At 41.3% G+C, this 22,847-nt stretch overlaps 1 protein-coding gene across 3 annotated transcripts in view; it reads right to left on the minus strand.

Moving 5' to 3' along the window:
• The window catches only part of tafa1b (TAFA chemokine like family member 1b), a 232,315-nt gene that overhangs the window by 29,440 nt on the left and 180,028 nt on the right, over window positions 1-22,847 (minus strand). The gene's annotated exons all lie outside the window — the stretch shown is intronic.

The following is a 22,847-nucleotide window of genomic DNA, read 5'->3' on the forward strand; positions in this document are numbered from 1 at the left end:
TGATGAGGAAATTATGCACTGCTCTCACATTAATGTGGCTGTCTTTGCATCCCTGAGATCATGCTTATGATATTCATATGTTCCAGTAGGTGAGAAATCCTCCTGGGGTTCTGGAGTGAAGGCCTGGGGATACAGAGCAATTACGCTCCTTTAAGTCTCATTATGACTGCACACATCAGCTCTTAACCAGGCCGACTGGGTTAAACCAGCCTCCATTCACTCCACTCACAATGGCTCCCCTGCAGAGGTGATATCATTCACAACAACTGCAGCACAATGGACCTTGTTCTGACAAAAGACAGTGTCAGAAAAATTCAGAGAGAGAAGAGGAGAAACCCGCCAATGCCACTGGTGGGTCCAAGTAACAATAGGGATCACCCTGGGGAGTGAGGGGCTGATGGGGTCTAGGGACGTCCCTCCTTGTCTAAAGAGAGAGAGAGGACGGCAGAGGGATAGGGGGATGGAGACAGAGGGAGAGGGCAGGGGCCTGACAGAGCCCGTGACTGGGTCGGTGAGTAATGACAGAGACACTGGGAGTGCCCCTTTCACACAATTATAAAGTGGCTGGCTAATGCAGCCAGAGGAGACGCAGGAGAGGGGCCCTAAATCACCGTGTGGGCCTCTCCTCATGCCCCGGGAAAAACTCTTTATCTTCCTGCGACAGCCATCGCCACAGACACCACCGTCCAACAGTTAAACTGGAGCTCATCCGAGGACACAGAGGAGAGGAGAGAAGGATAATTGGAGAAAGAGTAGTGGTAAACAGGAGCCAAAGAACACTTCCTCTTTTGTAGCAGTGTGTTTTTCTTTATGGTGGCGTTGCATTTTAAACATGGTGGTAAAATTGTTATATTTTTTTATTGAAGGCAGGCTCTGTAAATGTCTGAAGTGGCTGGATTCTGAAAAAAAGATCTGAGCTGAGCTCTCACTGGGATGGACAGGTTTGGTAACACTTTCCTGCTCACATGTTCATCAAGGGCTGCCATGCCCAGACCACAGGCAGTGGGGACTGGGATTAAAAGGAGAACATTTGCAGTCATGTTGGCCGCCGCTGTCCTGCAGTATTAATGTCACTCTCCACAAGCTTAGGTGTTGATATATCGGGCCATGAGGCAGAACACAAACCATAGAAGTGAGGAAGTAATCCCTTGAGTGCGCTATATTTAAACCGCAAAACCCACAATATGCTGGACTAGTTGAATATTTTACTGGTAGTTTCCTGCCTGGAGACATGCTTTCAAGTCTGTGGTAGATGCAGAACTCACAAAATGTCCACTTTCAAGTCATGTCTACCTAGAGAATATTTATCTAACCCCCTGGCCTTTTATCGGTTGGTCTAAAACCACAATGATTCCATCAGACTCCTTAAAGCTGAAAATGCATGCCATGAGCAATCAGCTGTCCATAACAAATATAAAGCCCTCTGATGACCATGTATGAACAGCATTTCAAAGGATATTCAATGACTATGGTATCTTCCAAACTCTTTATCTGACCCCCATATGGGATACTTGATCAAAACATAGCACTTGTGTGTTTGTGTGGTTGTGTGTATGAGTTTATCTGCATGCATGCTTGTGTGTGTGTGTGTGTGTGTGTGTGTGTGTGTGTGTGTGTGTGTGTGTGTGTGTGTGTGTGTGTGTGTGTGTGTGTGTGTGTTATTTAGTTCCAGACCCTGGGGTCAGGTAAGCAGCTCTTCGTCCAGCCATCAGCCAGGTGGACATTAGAGCAGTTTACTCAGTACCATCTGTGCAGACAGAGGATGAGAGCCGTACAATGGGACTGCTCTGACACCATGGGGCCAGAGGAGAGATACTAAGAGGACAAATGGCCACTTGGATAGTACATTATGCTGTCCACATAAACCTAAGCTAATTTGGACAATGTCAGTTCGGGGCAAATACTTGTCTATTACCCTGTTTGTGTGTACATGCATGCCTGTGTGTGCACCTGGCCTATGTGTGTGTGTGTCTTTGTCTCACTGTGTATGTGAATGTAAACAAGGTGAACTGTACATATACACTGAGTGTACAAAACATGAAGAACACCTACTCTTTCCATGACATAGACTGACCAGGTGAATCCAGGTGAAAGCTTGATCCTTTACTGATGTCACTTGTTAAAGTTGCACTATGCAGAAATTGCTATGACATTTCTTGGTTGTTAACCTAATTTTAGTTTATGTTACAAAACAAGCAAGGATAGTGTAGAGAATCATTGTTCTATCTAAATAAATATATTTTCCATAATGAAAAATATTGTATTTTCAGCTGTTTGAAGCTGGTGTACAAAAAACGAAAGTAAAAGATGAAATAACGTGAAGCATAAAAATATTGCACATACAGTAGAAAGGATATACTGCTTCATAGACTTGCTTTCAATGAGAATGACAGACTTATAACACACTTTTCTATGTGAATTTGGTCGGGTCGCCCAAAAAGTTATATATTTCAGCTTTAAGTTCACTTCAATCATGTAGATGAAGGGGAGGTGACAGGTTAAAGAAGGATTTTTAAGCCTTGAGACAATTGAGACATGGATTGTGTATGTATGCCATTCAGAGGGTGAATGGGCAAGGCAAAATATTTAAGTGAACGAGGATGGTAGTAGGTGCCAGGCACACCGGTTTGTGTCAAGAACTACAACACTGCTGGGTTTTTCACGCTCAACAGTTTCCCGTGTGTATCAAGAATGGTCCACCACCCAAAGGACATCCAGACAACTTGACACAACTGTGGGAATTATTGGCGTAAACATGGGCCAGCATCCCTGTGGAACGCTTTCGACACCTTGTAGAGTCCATACTCTGATGAATTGAAGCTGTTCTGAGAGCAAAAGGGGGTGCAACTCAATATTAAGAGGGGTTCTTAATGTTTTTTGTACACTCAGTGTACCTGTGCGTGTGTGTTTGATGGATGGACCGTTTACAGGCTGTCACACCAGCTAAAAGGGTTAATCCAAACAGGTACAATGGAGTAGGTAGTTCTGCTCTCCACCCTTAGGGTGGATGAGGTGAAGGGCATCGACGAGAGCATCGATTGGTCATTTTTCTCCTCGGAGCCCACAGTGACTTCAGTCATTAGACAACGCGATTAAGTGATTATGTTTAAGGAAATCGATGCTTCATTGTTTTCATCTTAGCCCAACGGCCAATTAAAACCCAACTAATGAGAGAGCGCTTCAATATGAAGAGATAGAAGAGATGAGAAATGGAAGCTTACAGGTCAGAGTCATTATTCACAATAATGAATTAACCCCTCACCATTTAAAAGCACAAAGAAACAAGTTTGAAAGCTATAGTACGGTATGATTGGAAAGTCTTTGCGCTCATGTACTGTATATTGTGCACTCCCACACATACATTCCAGTATGGCTCTCCAATGACAACATCAGGCAAAGGGAAAATTTGCAAGAGAGTAAAGGAGCCTTGTGTTTTAGACAGGGAGGTTTCCGGCTACTCACTCCCCTCTCACTAAATCTGGCCAGTTCAGACAACGAGACAATAGCAGTGTTTGTGTCTATGTCAGTACAGAGATAACTGCCTCTAATCTATGCAGAGTATGCCTCTCTCACTCTCACTCTCACTCCAAGAGAGACCATTAAGCCGGTATGTATTGCTGAAACAACAAACTCCACAAATTGAGAAGTTCAGTCTAAATCACTCAGTGACGACCTCTCAACCCACAACATCTTAATCACAATGCACTCAAGAGAAGATGTGTTCTTTCCATTTTCTTTCATGTTTCAGGGGGCCTTTTGTTTTGGCTTCCTTCATTCTACCTCTTCTCTGTGTGGGGTTTTAATCACTAACTGGCAGCACAAAGTTGAGTTAAAATGGGCAGAAAGACTCAATCTCAGGAGTGTGGTTATAATGATTTTATCTTTCAATACGTAGATAAGGGGAAAACAGCCCAAATAAAGAACTAAACATCATTTGTGCCTTTCATTTATGGAACTAAGTGGGAGCTGTGTTCATTTGCAGTTTGTTTGAAGGTGGTGATGGAAATCAAATGGAGTTTTTCATCCCATCACCCTTAGAGCTTATCGACTATGAACCTTAAAACAATATTTTCTTAATCTGTTTTCTGTTAAAAACATATCTATTAAAGTACCACCAGTGTTCCATTATCTACAGCATTGAATTGGATTGTTTTCAGTCACACTGAAATATGGTGGAGTAAGGCCATGCATTATGGAACAGACCCTTCTTTTCAGACAATGTATTTACGCTTGAATGGCACACATACTGTAGGTGCAGTACATTCATTGTGAAGTGCTTTGATTGCTAACAAATAAGTCTGACATCAAAACAGTCCTATTCTGTTTGGCCGAGACTGTCTTTAGCATCAGTTAGCTGGGTCTTTACCGGGTGGACTGGCAATCAGCTAGCATCAGAAATTAAGAAAGAAAATTGGAGATATTAATGACTCGTTGAGGAGGCAGAGGCATCAAAGTGGATGAGGCCCAGCTGTCCCTGTGCATGTATCTTTAATGGTGCTCCTCGTCATTATCAGCCAGGCACAGGGATTTCGCTCATTACTTAAACATCAAGTAGGAACTCCAGGAACCTTCCCCTGATTACTTAAGATAATGTTTAAATGCGCTACAAAGCAACATCATATGGACTCCAAATGAGATGAAATCTAGCCTCGCCAGAAAAACTGTTTTCGTGTCGTTCCCTCTGACTTCAATTAATGCTCTCTATATTTCATCTGCTCAAATGCACCCTCTGAGTCAGAACTGTGTGAAATTACACAGTCCCATGACTAGCACTGGAGGCTTTGGAGTTTTTCAGACCAAAGACCCCACGTCCATCCAGGCAATGCAAGTTTAAACAGGCAGCAGGGCTTCTGCGTGTGGATTGATGGAATCCCCCCAATGGGGTTGATATGAGCCGGCTGCTGTATTTTGATGGTAGCCTTTGGTGCCCCCGCCTCGGCCCCAGTAGCTTGTGGGTTCACACACACCATGACTAAGTCATCTCCCAGGGAAGTGTGCTGCCTAGGTTGTCAAGGTTCATACCACCTCGCTGCCACTAACACTCTCTGACTCACACCTCCCGGTGAAGAAAAGGAATGTGTGAAGGAACAAAAGGAGGGAGTGTGTGTGTGTGTGTGTGTGTGTGTGTGTGTGTGTGTGTGTGTGTGTGTGTGTGTGTGTGTGTGTGTGTGTGTGTGTGTGTGTGTGTGCGTGTGTAAGTGCACGTGTTTGGGAGAGAGGGCATATTTCTGTAAAAGCATAAGGAATAGGCTACATCTTGGCTCGACACCCAGGTTCACACTCAAAATAATCCAAATCAACACCAGAGCGCCCCGAGCCCTGTGAGTGAATCATCCGCTAGGACTTGATCCCTAGCCAGACAGAGACGGTCCTGCTACAGCACTGTGTTCACAGGGCTGACGCCAGCCAACATGGTTAGATAACAAAGGCAACCCTCAGGCACGTTCAAGCCAAGTGTCGCTAAATATATCTAAGTTCTCTGGACGGCACACAGCAAAATCAATGGTGTATATTTAACTTAAATGTACTCTATTTTCAGTGAACATACGTGTCCCACTGAACTGGTGTTAAAATAACACTTTTAAAAGTGTTAAAGATTTAACACTTTAGTGTTCCCCATTCAACTCTTAAAGTGTTCAAATGAACTTGATTGTGGTGTTTGCATAGCTCTACTGTAGAGTGATACGCAACATCTACGGTGTAATATATAACACTTGATTTAGAGTAAGCTGGCCTCACTTTGCTTTGTGCTGACGCTGTTACACTTTGTTATTTGTTAGTGACAGAGACATGATTATTTAATTTGTTCCTTTTAGAGGCCTGTGGCTTTCATCAAATGATTACCTAGGTGAGTGATATAATTCAAATTAAACTCTGTGACAATACAATTGATACAGTGCCTTCAGAAAGTATTCATATCCCCTGACTTATTCCACGTTGAATTCAAAAATGATTAAAAAAATTATTCACACCCATCTACACACCCCATAATAACAAAGTGAAAACATGTTTTAAAAATTGTCTGCCAATTGAGTGAAAATGAAATACAGAAATATCTAATTTACATAAGCGTTCACACCCCTGAGTCAATACATGTTCGAATCACCTTTGGCAGTGATTATAGCTGTGAGTATTTCTGGGTAAGTCTCTAAGAGCTTTGCACACCTGGATTGTACAATATTTGCACATTATTCTTTTTTACATTCTTCAAGCTCTGTCAAGTTGGATCATTGCTAGACAGCCATTTTCAAGTCTTGCCATAGATTTTCAAAACGATTTAAGTAAAAACTTTAACTAGGCCAGTTAGGAACATTCCACATTGTCTTGGTAAGAAACTCCACTGTATATTTGGCATTGATTTAGGTTATTTTCCTGCTGAAATGTGAATTTGTCTCCCAGTGTGTCACGTCCTGACCAGTAAAAGGGGTTATTTGTTATTGTAGTTTGGTCAGGGCGTGGCAGGGTGTGTTTGTTTTGTGTGTTTCGGGGTTTTGATTTATGTTCTATATTTTCTATTTCTATGTTTATTCTAGTTTTCTATTTCTATGTTGTGTTTTTCAATTACCTCCAATTAGAGGCAGCTGGTTGTCGTTGTGTCTAATTGGAGGCCATATTTAAGTGTGTTCATTTTTCACTTGTGTTTGTGGGTGGTTGTTTCCAGTATAGTCTGTGCACCTTATTGGACTGTTTTTGTCGTTTGTTTTGTTTAAGTGTTTTTCCTTTAATAAATAAGAAGATGAGCACTTTACCCGTTGCATTTTGGTCCACTCCTTACGACGCCTGTGACACTACATTGTAGAATAATAGTGAAGACATCAAACTATGAAATAACACATATGGAATCATGTAGTAACCAAAAAAGTGTTAATCAAATCAAAATATATTTTATATTTGAGTTTCTTCAAAGTAGCCACCCTTTGCCTTGATGACAACTTTGCATACTTTTGGCATTCTCTCAACCAGCTTAATGGGGTAGTCACCTGGAATGCATTTCAATTAACAGGTGTGCCTTGTTAAAAGTTCATTTGTAGAATTTATTTCCTTAATGCGTTTGAGCCAATCAGTTGTGTTGTGACAAGGTAGGGGTGGTATAAACAAGATAGCCCTATTTGGTAAAAGACCAAGTCCATATTATGTCAAAAACAGCTCAAATAGCAAAGAAAAACAACAGTCCATCATTACTTTAAGACATGAAGGTCAGTCAATGTGGAACATTTCAAAAACTCCTTACGACAACCGTTACACAGTGTCTGTTGGAAAGCAGACTGAACCAGGTTTAACTCTGGGATTTTGCCTGTGCTTAGCTCTATTATGTTTATTTTTATCCTAAAAAACTCCCTTGTCCTTGCTGATGACAATCATACCCATAAAATGATGCAGTCACCACCATGCTTGAAAATATGAAGAGTGGTACTCAGTGATATTTTGTGTTGGATTTTCCCCAAACATAACACTTTGTATTCAGGACATAAAGTACATTTATTTGCCAATTTTGTTGCTGTTTTACTTTATTGCCTTAACAGGATGCATGTTTTGGAATATTTTTTTTCTGTACAGGCTTTCTTCTTTTTACTCTGTTATTTAGGTTCGTATTGTGGAGTAACTACAATGTTGTTGATCCATCCTCAGCTTTCTTCTATCACAGCCATTAAACTCTGTAACTGTTTTAAAGTCACCATTGGCCTCATGGTGAAATCTCTGAGCGTTTTCCTTCCTCTCTGACAACTGAGTTAGGAAGGACGTCTGTTTCTTTGTAGTGACTGGGTGTATTGATACACCATCCAAAGTGTAATTCATATCTTCACCATGCTCAAAGGGATATTCAATGTCTGCTTTTTTTTACCCATCTACCAATAGGTGCCCTTCTTTGCGAGGCATTGGAAAGCCTCCCTGGTCTTTGTGGTTGAATCTGTGTTTGAAATTCACTGCTCGAATGAAGGACCTTACAGATAATTGTATGTGTGGGGTACAGAGATGAGGTAGTCATTCAAAAAACATGTTACACACTATTATTCCACAAAGAGTACGTACACGCAACTTATTATGTGACTTGTTAAGCACATTTTTACTCTTATTTAGGCTTGTGTGCCATAACAAAGGGTTTGAATACTTATTGACTCAAGACATTTCAGCATTTCATTTCTTATAAATTTAAAAAAACATAATTTCACTTTGACATGTGTAGGTCAGTGACACAAACTCTCAATGTAATATTTTTTTTTATTCAGGCTGTAACACAACAAAGTGTGGGAAACGTCAAGGGGTGTGAAAACTTTCTGAAGGCACTGTATAGCATAGGGCCTTACTTTGATAGCCTAGTTTTACCCTAAGAATGGTGTTAGGAAACTCCTGGTTTACAGGCTGCATCATGCCTGCAAGTGACATTATGCTGACTTGAAAAGTGATGTGTAATTCCTATTGGAATCCAACCAAAGTTAGGATAACCAACAATTGGAATTTTTATTCACCCGCAACCTGCATTAAGAATGACTGTCAGAGTTATTATAAAAAAGTCTACCTAAATTATTTAAACTGGAACAACCATTTAATTAACGGGTGCAATACATCTAACTAACTGATTGGATTAGTTTAGAAAAATGTATGTTATTCATCTTTGTGTTGCATAAGATTCATTAATCAATCAATGTACATGCGAAGCCACAAATATTAAAAACAATCCTAAAAAATATACTTGCATTATAGCATGCTGGGAAATATGATAATGATGGGTGTGGTTTTGATGGGACTCTTTAATCTCTCCAAAGTGTAAAACAATAGCACTTGGGGTTATTTTATACCACTGACTGTTAATTTCACTCTTACAGAGTGAATGTAACTCCTTAATCAACACTAGAAATGTTACACTGAAAAATCAACACTGGCTAATTTGCTGTGCAGCCAACTTGGTTGTTTTCAAGATCTCAGAGGAAGCCCAGAAAATGTATGTATTGTGTACAGTGTCGACTAAGTTCATTTAATGTTAAATCATCTATGCTGAATTTAGATTGAAGACTGTTGAGTTTGACCATCGGCATACCTTTGCTGGTCACATGTAGGTGAGTTTACCCCTGGTCGTTTATCAGTGAACCATCTCCAGCCCAGATAAACAAGTGGACACTGTGGAGCACAGCAAAGTACATCCAGCTAGCAGTGCCTGCAGCTAACAGGCTGATGCTGACTGTGAGCTGAGAGCGGGGAACTCGACCGTGCTCCTGCTCAGAGCTTAGACAGGCAGACGGGTAGAGAGAAACCACTGACCTAGTCACATGAATCAATTGTGTTTTTTTACTCAACTAGTACAGCTTACCTACTAAGCTATCTACACACCCACTGAACTTTAAGCATCATCGCAGAGACACACTCTGACTCACATCTATCATCCTGGTAACCAGTTGCTGGAAAGAGAATGTGTGTGTGTGTATCTTCAACTGAAACAATACCTTTAAATAATTGGTACCTTCTTCCTGGTGCATTCCATGCCCCGCAGTACTAGTATGTGTTAGTATGTGATAAGTTCTAAAAACCAAATACTAAAACACAGTACTACTGGTAAACTGACAGTTATGACAGTTAGTCATTCTATTGAATTGAATGGGAGGTGGGAGGTGTGTCTGCATGGCCTCAGCCCAGGTCGGTTCTTAATCACCTGTATGGAGTTCCACACCAGGGCCATATTACTCAGATGCCCACATCTTTATGGTTATTAAAGTTAACAACTGCTGCGTGCCTCATTTACCCACACTCTATCAATACCAGTTCAGCACCATGAAATTACCCCGGTCCAGAGGGAGCACTGTGACAAACCTGATTAAGAAATGGTCTGTAATGCTCGGGTGTAAAATGCTCCATGTCCAGGAGTGAGTTGGCTGCAAAACGTTATTCTCAAGATCCAATAGGTGCTAGGGGTTGTTGATGTCCATAATAGCTTCTATGTCAATTCTAACTTTTATGTGTATTAGAAACGAATAGCAAGCTTATGAAAACACACTTCGCGGCAACTACAGTTGAAGTCGGAAGTTTACATACATCTTAGACAAATACATTTAAACTCAGTTTTTAACAATTCCTGACATTTAATCCTAGTAAACATTCCCTGTCCTAGGTCAGTTAGGATCACCACTTTATTTTAGGAATGTGAAATGTCAGAATAATAGTAGAGAGAATGATTTACTTCAGCTTTTATTTCTTTTATCACATTCCCAGTGGGTCAGAAGTCCACATACACTCAATTAGTATTTGGTAGCATTGCCTTTAAATTGCTTTACTTGGGTCATTGTGGGAAGCTTTCCACAAGCTTCCCACAATAAGTTGGGTGAATTTTGGCCCATTCCTCCTGACAGAGCTGGTGGAACTGAGTCAGGTTTGTTGGCCTCTTTGCACGCACACGCTTTTTCAGTTCTGCCCACAAATGTTCTATAGGATCAGGGCTTTGTGATGGCCACTCCAATACCTTGACCTTGACTTTTAAGCCATTTTGTCACAACTTTGGAAGTATGCTTGGAGTCATTGTCCATTTGGAAGACCCATTTGCGACCAAGATTTAACTTCCTGACTGATGTCTTGCGATGTTGCTTCAATGTATCCACATAATTTTCCATCCTCATGATGCCATCCATTTTGTGATGTGCACCAGTCCCTCCTGCAGCAAAGCACCCCCACAACATGATGCTGCCACCCCTGTGCTTCATGGTTGGGACGGTGTTCTTCGGCTTGCAAGCCTCCCCCTTTTTCCTCCAAACATAACGATGGTCATTATGGCCAAACAGTTCCATTTTTGTTTCATCAGACCAGAGGACATTTCTCCAAAAAGTATGATCTCTGTCCCCATGTGCAGTTGCAAACAGTAGTCTGGCTTTTTATGGCGGTTTTGGAGCAGTGGCTTCTTCCTTGCTGAGCGCCCTTTCAGGTTATGTCGATATAGGATTCATTTTACTGTGGATATAGATACTTTTGTACCTGTTTCCTCCAGCATCTTCACAAGGTCCTTTGCTGTTGTTCTGGGATTGATTTGCACTTTTCACACCAAATTACGTTCATCTCTAGGTGACAGAACGCATCTTCTTCCTGAGTGGTATGACGGCTGCATGGTCCCATGGTGTTTATACTTGCGTACTATTGTTTGTACAGATGAACGTGGTACCTTCAGGCATTTGGAAATTGCTCCCAGGGATGAACCAGACTTGTGGAGTTCTACAATTTTTTTCCTGAGGTCTTGGCTGATTTATTTTGATTTTCCCATTGTCCAAGCTGTTTCAAGGCACATTGAACTTAGTGTATGTAAACGTCTGACCCACTGGAATTGTGATACAGTGAATTATAAGTGAAATAATCTGTCTGTAAACAATTGTTGGAAAAATTACTTGTGTCATGCACAAAGTAGATGTCCTAACCGACTTGCCAAAACTATAGTTTGTTGACAAGAAATTTGTGGAGTGGTTTAAAAAATGAGTTTTAATTACTCCAACCTAAGTGTATGTAAACTTCTGACTTCAACTGTATATGACTATGCCTGGACTATAAACGTTATCAGAACCTTCTCTAAAAAAAGAATAAGAGAAAGTAAGTGATTGCTGTAAATATATGCAGGACGTAACCTAGTTCTGTGTTTTTAAGGTACAAGGACACACACACGTTACTCTGTTGGATATCATGTCACATAAGTGGCAGGCATTTTCTTATGTTGGGCTCTCGGACTTAAAAGTATATTTCTAAAATAAAAGAGGAAGGGAGGTCTCTTGTTCTTTCTCTTAGATATTCTCAGTGTACCATTTCCTTCACAGTATTGGCCCACATCTGACCTCAGTGAATTTCCATAATGATGCAGGTCACTGAGTATTTTAAATGAGGACAGTATGGTGACCGAATCGTCCATTCAAAATCATGAAAACTACCTTTCTGAAAGCAATGATAGGACAGTCTTTGTGAAATGGTATTCCTTTGAAGAAAACAATTGGTTCTGGTGAGCCAGGAGAAATGGGCTGATCAGAGGACGAGGGATTAGGGTTGCAAAGGGAGGGTATATTACTGGAAACTTTCGAAGTTTACCAGTAAACTACCAGCATTTTGGTATCATTCAAAGATTTGATGTAGTGGCCCTTTTGGGTACTTCAGATTTGTACAAGCATCTGTAATTATCTCTGGGCCTCTGTGTGGTCTTATCACATGTAAAATATATGAAATAATTAAAACATACTAAATATAAACCATCAACTTAGTGAATACCATTGGTGTAGGGTTTGAGCATGAAATATCCTTTATATATTTTTTACACACTTTTATTTATTTTGCTGTGTCAGTATGTATTTGTTGTCAATGTTTTGGCATCAAACTGGTGGCAGATGTGTAAAGAAGTCAATAGTTGAAAGAGTTTCAGAGTCAATTGAAAGTAATACCATTGTTGATTCGATGCTTTTTGAATAAATGTTCTGTTGAACCATATGGCCAATCTACAGTACTAGAAACTCATGGGCAATATGGACACAGATATATTCAATTAATACTTTATATGAATCCTTATAGTTAGTCAAGTATTAATTACCAAAGTTACGATAGATTGCCATAGATTTTATGTTCATTATCAAAATTACTGAAGATTCCGGTAACTTTGGTTAACTGCTGGTAGCTTTGCAACCCTACAAGTGATATAGCACTGCTGGTTTGCTATAGAGAAATACACAGAACCTGGATCTCAGTAACTAAATGCAGTAACTAAAACAGCTAATGATAGATGACAAAAGCGTAATATCTGAGTTAGACATCTAACCAAGGTGAGGAACACTTCAGTCGGCCACTCAGACACACTACTGTACACGTGTTAATCAAAAAACACCTTTCTGTATAGGTGAGCCATACCAATGAATGCTTGATGTAGAAACATGGTGTGAGGTGGAGATATTCAGTGCTGGATCTCCCACCATGCAGTGGTCAGTCTGTGTCCTCTGTAAATGACCTATTCCAGTCAATTCACTGTGCCCAGATTATATACAATGCATTAGCTAAAATGCATAATGCATCCCAAGCCACTTACCTGCTTCCAATTATAGATGCATGCTAAAATCCCAGTGTTACATAGGGAAAAAGGCTCACTCACTGCAGCGTGAATAATCTGCCCACTTTCTATTAAGCCAGAACATCCGGGACTGGTATTCTTTTGCATAACAGGGCCTCATTTGCAATGGAAGTCAATCAGCTTCCCATCTCTCCCTGCCACATTTGCATGTTTGAATGTTTTCTTCAAGCATTAAATGCAGCTGGCTGTATTCCAGTGTCTGTCTGCTCCGCCTGACAAACGCCCTCCCAGGGTGCCCAGGCCAGAGCTGTGAAAAGGGACTCTGCTTTGTCATGCATTGTGTGTAATTGGTAGGGACAGTTACGCTTGTGAACCATTTGAGCCAAAATGGTCTGGTCTGGCAAGCGTGATTTTCGCGTTTCATAACACTGAGGCCACTGTGCTCTATGGCTCCCACACTATACACCCACACTATAATATCTATTATAAGCATAGTTTGTTCATTGAAGTCACAGTGGTCGTGCTGAATGACCATAGACCAATACAGAGTTCAAGGCTGTTTTCTCTACTCATGTTGAATGTCGCTCCTTGATACAGTATTTAAAAAATATATATATTTCACCTTTATTTAACCAGGTAGGCTAGTTGAGTACAAGTTCTCATTTACAACTGTGACCTGGCCAAGATAAAGCAAAGCAGTGCGACACAAGCAACAACACAGAGTTACACATGGAATAAACAAACATACAATCAATACCACAATAGACAAAATCTATATACAGTGTGTGCAAATGAGGTAGGATAAGGGAGAAAAGGCAATAAATAGGCCATAGTGGTTAAATAATTACAATGTAGCAATTAAACACTGGAGTGAAAGATGTGCAGAAGGAGCTAAATAAATAAAATAAATAACAGTATGGGGATGAGGTAGTTGGATGGGCTATTTACAGATGGGCTATGTACAGATGCAGTCATCTGCGTAGAGGTGGATCAGAGAATCACCAGCAGTAAGAGCGACATCATTGATGTATACAGAGAAAAGAGTCAGCCCAAGAATTGAACCCTGTGGCACCCCCATAGAGTATATTGGAAAGTGCTTTCCTGGAAGCTGTTTTTTCTAGTTATTGGCTTAGGAGATCCCATTTTATAAGTATTTGCTAAATGATAATTGTAATGCACAGCACTGATTCTTCTCTCAGCCAGACTTTCAAATGATGATCAATCTGGGTAACATGAAAAGGGGAGAAAATCAATGGCTTAAACGACCAGTTTCAGGGTGACAATGTAGAGCCAGTCAGATGGAGTATTTAGTTCCTGACCTTGCTTTCCCTGCAAGACAGGGGTGCCACGTATTATGTTGCATGAAAGGGTTTGTATAAAAGCTCACAGAATTAGTTATTTTCTCTCATTATTGAACGTTTATTTTGTGTCAGGAGGGAAGAGATCACCAAGCCATCACACTGTTATCCAGTCATAACCCATACACATGTAGGATCTTAATTTGAGCCAGTTTGCTATAATTATGTGGATTATATTTAATGGACATTTTTGTAGGGGTTGATATTTTCCATAAGGGAAAATCAAGTCTGACATTTCAAAGTGGAAATTGCAAAATTCAGAAGCCATTTTCAACCTCAAATACACTACACATTTTAAGTATCCTGCATAGCATGAAGTTATCCTGCAACAAGGTGATCAAATGAAGATCCTATATCTGTACACATACAGTACCAGTCAACAGTTTGGAGACACCTACTCATTCCAGGGTTTTTCTTTATTTAAGAGCTCAGAATATGTGGGAACTCCTTCAAGACTGTTGGAAAATTATTCCAGGTGAAGCTGGTTGAGAGAATGCCAAGAGTGTGCAAAGCTGTCATGAAGGCAAAGGGTAGCTACTTTGAAGAATCTGAAATATAAAATATATGTTTATTTGTTTAACACTTTTTGGGTTACTACATGATTCCATATGTGTTATTTCATAGTTTTGATGTCTTCACTATTATTCTACAATGTAGAAAATAGTAAAAATAAAGAAAAACCCTTAAATGAGTAGGTGAGTACAAACTTTTGGCTGGTACTGTATAACCGTACAAATTGTTAACTTTTCCACTATACTTTTCCTACTATTCTTCAGACTTCTACTTTAAATCTGAAATGAACATCCTAGAAGATGGTGCCATTGATCATGCAGCTATTAGATAAATGGTGTAGGTGGTAGTCAGAGGGTGCAGTGAAAGGGCTCTTGTTGTTAGCTCTGATATGTTGTGTGTCAGGTACTGTGTTGCCCGAATAGTGCTTTTCTACTGTGGAAGCTAAATATGCTTTGGCTAGGCCCTGGCAGATAGCTTCCTGAGAAGACCACTCAATGCAGACTCGGAACAGGATGGCTTTTTGTTGAAATACAGCACAGTACACCACAATACACAATAAATGAACCATGGGCTAAAGAGCCGCTGGACAATGCTAATCTATTCTGTGTCACTGAGCTCTGAAATTACTTTTTCAACATGCCTACATTTTGGGAGCGTAATAGCCATGACAAATAACAATATTTTATATTATATGAGGGGAAGAAGAGAGGGAGAGAGAGAGAGAGAGAGAGAGGGAGAGATAGAGATGGACTGGAGAGAGGGAGCGAGAGAGAGCGAGAGAGAGCGAGAGAGACCGAGAGAGAGCGAGAGAGAGAGAGGATGATTTATTCAAGGCCTTACTCAGGTGGAAATGGGACAATATAAAACCGGAACACAATTTTCTGTCAGATTACTGTAAATGATATCAATCAAAAATATAAGCCAGTGTGTCATAATAGGCTGGCTGATAAGGTATTAAACGACAGATAACATCTTGATATGATCACACAAGGGAAGAGAGCATTCGTTTTTTTTGCTGCAGTACGCTGCAATATGTAGAATTCTCTGTCAAATTCTAGAATTAGAATTCATACGAATGGTTGAGCAGAAACTTGACTCTGACAAGTTATCATTTATTTGGGTCTTGCACTCTATCAGTTTAATGTAAACTTGATGATTTTTCAAGACACTTACTGAGAGGGGAATTTCTTCTTCAGAATATCCAGTGTTTTATGCACTTATTTCCAAGTTACATACCTCATCAGGGGTGCAGATAGCCTCTCCTTAGATTCATGTCTCATTTATAGTTCAATCTCTGAATGTTTCAACCTTTCAAAGTTGAATAATAGAAACTAATCTTCAAGTGGAAACATTAGAGTCGTATTTGGATGACAAGAGTGCCCCTGTGTCAATTCATTAAACTGATAAGGATCACCTTGGATTTGATTTGATTTCCTTGCCTTATTGAAGGCTGTGGACTCTCATACAGGAGAGCAGGATAGAGAAGGGACTAATTTAAAACCACACAATCATTAGTGAGCTAGATTAAAGTAATAGTGTTCAATCCATCTGGAAAGAATTCCTTTAAATGACAAGTTGAGATGTATTCTGTCTAAGATGACCTAATTACCACCTAGTGTACCACACAACAGGTTTACAGCGAGTTATGAGAGAAAATACAATAACACGTACATATAGCAGCTGTATGATATAAACTCCACTCCTCACAGTATCCAGGGTGTCTCCTATGTAGGCGTCTCACCAGAGGCACACTGCTGCTTGAGAATAGATTAAATGTGAACCAGTCTCCTCATCAGTCTCGGCAACAGACACCTATAAATATGATCTGTGCCATCAGGGTGGACTGTGAAATCATGTGGCTGCACATCAAAGTGTGACTGGGTTCAATGTTGCATACTAATGTTGAAACCATGTGGGGATGGGGGGGAGAGACTGAGAGAATGGGTAGCCTCCACTTCTCTTCATGGAAAATCGCTCAAAACAACACATTCACTTAATTCTCTGAAATTCTCAGAATATATAATTGGAGAGAAATATTCCCAGGATTAGTGTCTCTATCTTTTTAATACAATACAACAGATACTACTACGACAACCATTTAACGGCTATGCTGTAACAATCAAGATAGTACTTGCATATTTCCTGCTATAACTAGTAGTATGTATACTACAATACTACAGCTGACAAAACCACTATCACTGTCTCCATTCCCATCATTGACCGACCAACCTCTCATCATCACTTCCCTGAGCTATGAACTCTGTGTGGTGTCATTAATGAGCCCAGAGTCTGGGATGGGAGTCTGGCAGGTTAGTGATTGTGTCTCTGCAGACAAGCGAGTAGAGAAGAGATAGAGCAGAACTAGAGGAGCCGGCCTCTGCAGACGACATCAATAGCTCTCCTCTACCATCCATCGCATCTCTACCCCTGATGAAGCCCCTTTTTAGTGGGTTCATCTCTATACCTCTCAATGTCTCTCCCTTTCCAGTTCCCTTACTCTTTTTCGCTATCTCTCTGTTTCTATTGTTCCCTTCATCTCTCTCTCTTTCTCTCTATCTCTCTACCTCACCCTCACTCTCTCTCTCACTCCCTACTACCCCCCCTCTCTCATTATAAGGTCCTCTCCTGCTGGAGGATGCAGGCAGGAGAAAACTGACTGCCCTGAACTCTGTCTTGTACAAGGGGGCCACCGTACCATGGGCGGGCTATCATTTCTCAGGGTCAGTGTCCAGAGGTCACCATTATGCAGTGTGAGGCCAGTGTGAGGCCAGTCCGAGGGCAGTGTGAGGCCAGTCCGAGGGCAGTGTGAGCCCAGTCCGAGGGCAGTGTGAGCCCAGTCCGAGGGCAGTGTGAGGCCAGTCCGAGGGCAGTGTGAGGCCAGTCCGAGGGCAGTGTGAGGCCAGTCCGAGGGCAGTGTGAGGCCAGTCCGAGGGCAGTGTGAGGCCAGTCCGAGGGCAGTGTGAGGCCAGTCCGAGGGCAGTGTGAGGCTAGTCCGAGGGCGGTGTGAGGCCAGTCTGAGGGCGGTGTGAGGCCAGTCTGAGGGCGGTGTGAGGCCAGTCTGAGGGCAGTATTTTAAATGTTTTATTTTACCTTTATTTAACTAGGCAAGTCAGTTAAGAACAAATTCTTATTTTCATTGACGGCCTAGGAACAGTGGGTTAACTGCCTTGTTCAGGGGCAGAACGACAGATTTGTACCTTGTCAGCTCGGGGATTCAATCTTGCAACCTTTATGAGGCCAGTTTGGGGCAGTCTGAGGGCAGTGTGTGGGCCACAGGATTTGTAATGCTATGGATAAAGCATCAACATGATGTGAGATATGGACAAATAATAAAGTGCTACTGTGTCAGACCTGGGTTCAAATACATCTGTATTTGGTATTTAAAGTACTTTTTTCTGTGTACAGCCCAAAAACAAGTGCTTTTATTTTAGTATTTTCAAACACTTTCCAAGTGTATTTCCAAAACATTAGCATATTGCTCCAGGTTGAGCAGCAGCATTGCCTGAGTAATTTAATCATGGAGTAATTTGTACATTAATTTCCACATTATCGCTTTTGGTTTGTCAACACCAATGTGAACGAAATGGAAGAAAATACAATAAGTATATCAATTTTCCAGCTGTGTGGAACACACATTAATTTAGAGAGCTCCTCTCAAGGCTCATCAATGGCTGTCTGAACTCCATCAGAGTAAATCCATAGCAGTAACCTTAGTATCTTCTGGAGAACCCCCATATTATCCCTGTTTTGAGAAACAATTCAGCTTGCTGCAAGTAAAATCTGCTGTCAAATAAATACTCTAATTTATTCAGCCTTTACAATGGCTAAGTAAAGGTCTCAAATCTGTTTTACTCAGATGGTTGTTGTTGTCACATCAACATACGCCTTACTCTTTTCAAACCAAAATGTCTCCAGTCCCGCCTGGTCTCTTTGAAATTTAATTAATCAACTTACTGTCTTTGACAGACAGCATTGAGCGTTCTCCAGGGGATGGCCTGGCTTTTATTTCTCCCTCGTGCTCAGTGCCCCCCCTCAAACCCACCTTCAGCGCCTGATGTCTGGGGGACTGTGGTGAGGGGAGGAGGATGAAGGACCCACTCATCAGGTTCCATTATCAGCTGTAACACAGAGAGTCTGCCTGCGAAGCACTGTCTGCTGGGGTTTACCCCCTGCAACCCCATAGCAGACAAAGCACTTCAGAGTATGACGTACTATGAGGAAAAAGCTGCTTGGAGGACACATGTTGAGAAACAATATCAACAATAGTATTCTAAGACAGAGATGTGGGGAGACAGAAGGAGAGAGAGAAAGAGAGAGGGAGAGGTAGTTGATTACCACAGTGTGCCAGCTTTTTCAGCTTAAGTTTGTTTCATTACAGCAAGTTCTGTCAGCAACTAATAAACCAATGTAACATCAACTTCATCTCTAAATGAAGTGTAGTGAACAGGAAGGTTAACACAACTCCACTTCACAACTTAGATTCCCTCTTTGTAGAAACACACAGGCATACTGACACAGGTTAACCCTGTTCAAATACCTGAAGCTTTATCAATCACATACTATTGATGTACACCTTGCCAGGAGGCCAGGAGGCCAGGGAAACGCTTTAATTAAACGGCTGTTTGGATCCTAACATCAGGAAACCATGAAATACTTGCCTCATATATAATCGAACAGAACAGAAAGACTCAGACATTATCTGCTTATCTGCGTCTGGAGTTGAAACTCTACTACTTTGAGAAATTCTATAGGTTATGGCCAGAATACAAGAGAGCAGGCAGAGGAGAAATTCTTAGAATCCAATTCCCTTCTCAACCTCCACGAACACAAACATTACAATATTTTAAGTATTTCTTCTTCCTTGGCAATAGCTAGCCACAGTTCATCTATCATGAAAGGCAAAACTAAAAACAGAATATATGCAGAAAAATGATCTGATAAAAAAACATACATTGTATGATATTGATCTCAGTTCCAGCTCCAGGCCATTGACATGTCTAGCACCAGAGGATAAAACATGTTTTTTTTCACCTTAATTTAACCAGGTAGGCCAGTTGAGAACAAGTTCTCATTTACAACTGCGATCTGGCCAAGATAAAGCATAACAGTGCGACAAAAACAACAACACAGAATTACACATAAACAAACGTACAGTCAATAACACAAATGTATGCAAATGTAGAAGACTAGGGGGGTAGGCAACAATTTAGCATTAATACTGGAGTGATATATGTGCAGATGATGATGTGCTGGTAGAGATACTGGGGTGCAAAAGAGCAAGAGGGTAAGTAATAATATGAGGATGAGGTAGTCGGATGTGCTATTTACAGATTGGCTGTGTACAGGTACAGTGATCGGTAAGCTGCTCTGACAGCTGATGCTTAAAGTTAGAGAAGGAGACATAAGTTCGTTCCAGTCATTGGCAGCAGAGAACTGGAAGGAAAGGAGGCCAAAGGAAGTGTTGGCTTTGGGGGTGACCAGTGAGCTATACCTGCTGGAGCGTGTGCTACGGGTGGGTGTTGCTATGGTGACCAGTGATCTGAGATAAGGCGGGGCTTTACCTAGCAAAGACATAGATGACCTGGAGCCAGTGGGTTTGGCGATGGATATGTACTGAGGGCCAGCCAACGAGAGCATAGAGGTCGCAGTGGTGGGAAGTATATGGGGCTCTGGTGACAAAACGGATGGCACTGTGATAGACTGCATCCAGTTTGCTGAGTAGAGTGTTGGGGGCTATTTTGTAAATAACATCGCCGAAGTCAAGGATCGGTAGGATAGGCAGTTTTACGAGGGTATGTTTGGCGGCATGAGTGAAGGAGGCTTTGTTTCGAAATAGTAAGCCGTTTCTAGATTTAATTTTGGATTGGAGATGATTAATTTGAGTCTGGAAGGAGAGTTTACAGTCTAACCAGACACCTAGGTATTTGTAGTTGTCCACATATTCTAGGTAAGAACCGTCCAGAGTAGTGATGCTAGTCGGGCGGGCAGGTGCGGGCAGCAATCGGTTGAAGAGCATGCACTTAGTTTTACTAGCATTTAAAAGCAGTTGGAGGCAACGGAAGTAGTGTTGCATGGCGATGATGCTTGTTTGGAGGTTTGTTAGCACAGTGTCCAAAGAAGGGCCAGAAGTATACAGAATGGTGTCTTCTGCGTAGAGGTGGATCAGATAATCACCAGCAGCAAGAGCGACATCATTGATATATACAGAGAAACGAGTCGTCCCGAGAATTGAGCCCTGTGGCACCCTCATAGAGACTGCCAGAGGTCCGGACAACAGGCCCTCCGATTTGACACACTGAACTCTATCTGAGAAGAAGAATTCACATTACAGTTAGGTGTGTCTGTGCTTCGGTAGCTACTGTGTGGCATGTTTAACACCAGCTGAATCACACTGCTTCACTGATGTGCTTGGCTCCTCTGTGACTTCTCCAGACACTCGTGATGGTGTCAGGTATCGGTGCATGGGGCTCAGTCTTCCTACCACAATGCCATAACTGGGCAGGGATACATATGTACTCCTTGGGATCAGTGTGTTCCCTGCCACAGGGCATCAGCTCCCAGCGACTACATTGGCTAGCTAATGAGCTGCAGCAGAGAGCCCCTATATGGCAGGAAGACAGGGCCAAGGTTAGCCTGCCTACAGGAGCCCATGCCTTGGAAACGTGCAGCAACAGCGTCTGCACCAGCACCCCCACAGAAAGCACTGTTCACTCAGTATTAATGAATCAATCAATTTCTCCCAGATAAATCACAATGAACATGTCGCAATGGCCGACTGTCACAATGATGAATTCCTTCATTTCAAGTAATAAGCTCGCTGGGAAGTGATTTATCCCTCATGCGCAGGAATCTACGCCAGTGGACAGAGGCGAGACATACGACTAGTTGTAGTATGTCACGGATATATTTCTTATAAATCAGACGGATAAAGGGAGACGTGAAAAACCAAACTAAAAGATATGACGCAAAAACAAGTGTTATATACGGTTTTCATTACATCGGTTTTCTGTTGCAAACATTCCACAGCTCCATTTCCACGGCATGGGTGAGCAAGCTACAGTAATGTATTCACACACAGTGCCAGATACAGTGCCTTGCAAAAGTATTCATCACCCTTGGCATTTTTCCTATTTTGTTGCATTACAAACTGTAATCAAATTGATTTTAATTTGGATTTCATGTAATGGACATGCACAAAATAGTCCAAATTGGTGAAGTGAAATGAAAAAATAACATGTTTCAAAAACATTCAAGACAATTACATCGTAAAAGTGGTCCGTGGATATGTATTCACGCCCTTTGCCATGAAGCCCCTAAATAAGATCAGAAGCAACCAATTACCTTCAGAAGTCACATTCAGATGAAGTCGGAAGTTTACATACACCTTAGTCAAATGCATTTAAACTCAGTTTTTCACAATTCCTGACATTTAATCCTAGTAACAATTCCCTGTCCTAGGTCAGTTAGGATCACCACTTTATTGTAAGAATGTGAAATGTTAGAATAATAGTAGAGAGAAAGATTTATTTCAGCTTTTATTTATTTTATCACATTCCCAGTGGGTCAGAAGTTTACATACACTCAATTAGTATTTGGTAGCATTGCCTTTAAAATGTTTAACTTGGGTCAAATGTTTCGGATAGACTTCCACAAGCTTCCCACAATAAATTGGACGAAATTTGACCCATTCCTCCTGACAGTGCTGGTGTAACTGAGTCAGGTTTGTAGGCCCCCTTGCTCGCACACACTTTTTCAGTTCTGCCCACAAATGTTCTATAGGATTGAGATCAGGGCTTTGTGATGGCCACTCCAATACCTTGACATTATTGTCCTTAAGCCATTTTGTCACAACTTTGGGAGTATGTTTGGTGTCATTGTCCATTTGGAAGACACATTTGCGACCAAGCTTTAACTTCCTGACTGATGTCTTGAGATGTTGCTTCAATGTATCCACATAATTTTCCATC

The sequence above is a fragment of the Salmo trutta genome, chromosome 14, assembly GCF_901001165.1.
Source record: "Salmo trutta chromosome 14, fSalTru1.1, whole genome shotgun sequence".
NCBI lineage: Eukaryota > Metazoa > Chordata > Actinopteri > Salmoniformes > Salmonidae > Salmo > Salmo trutta.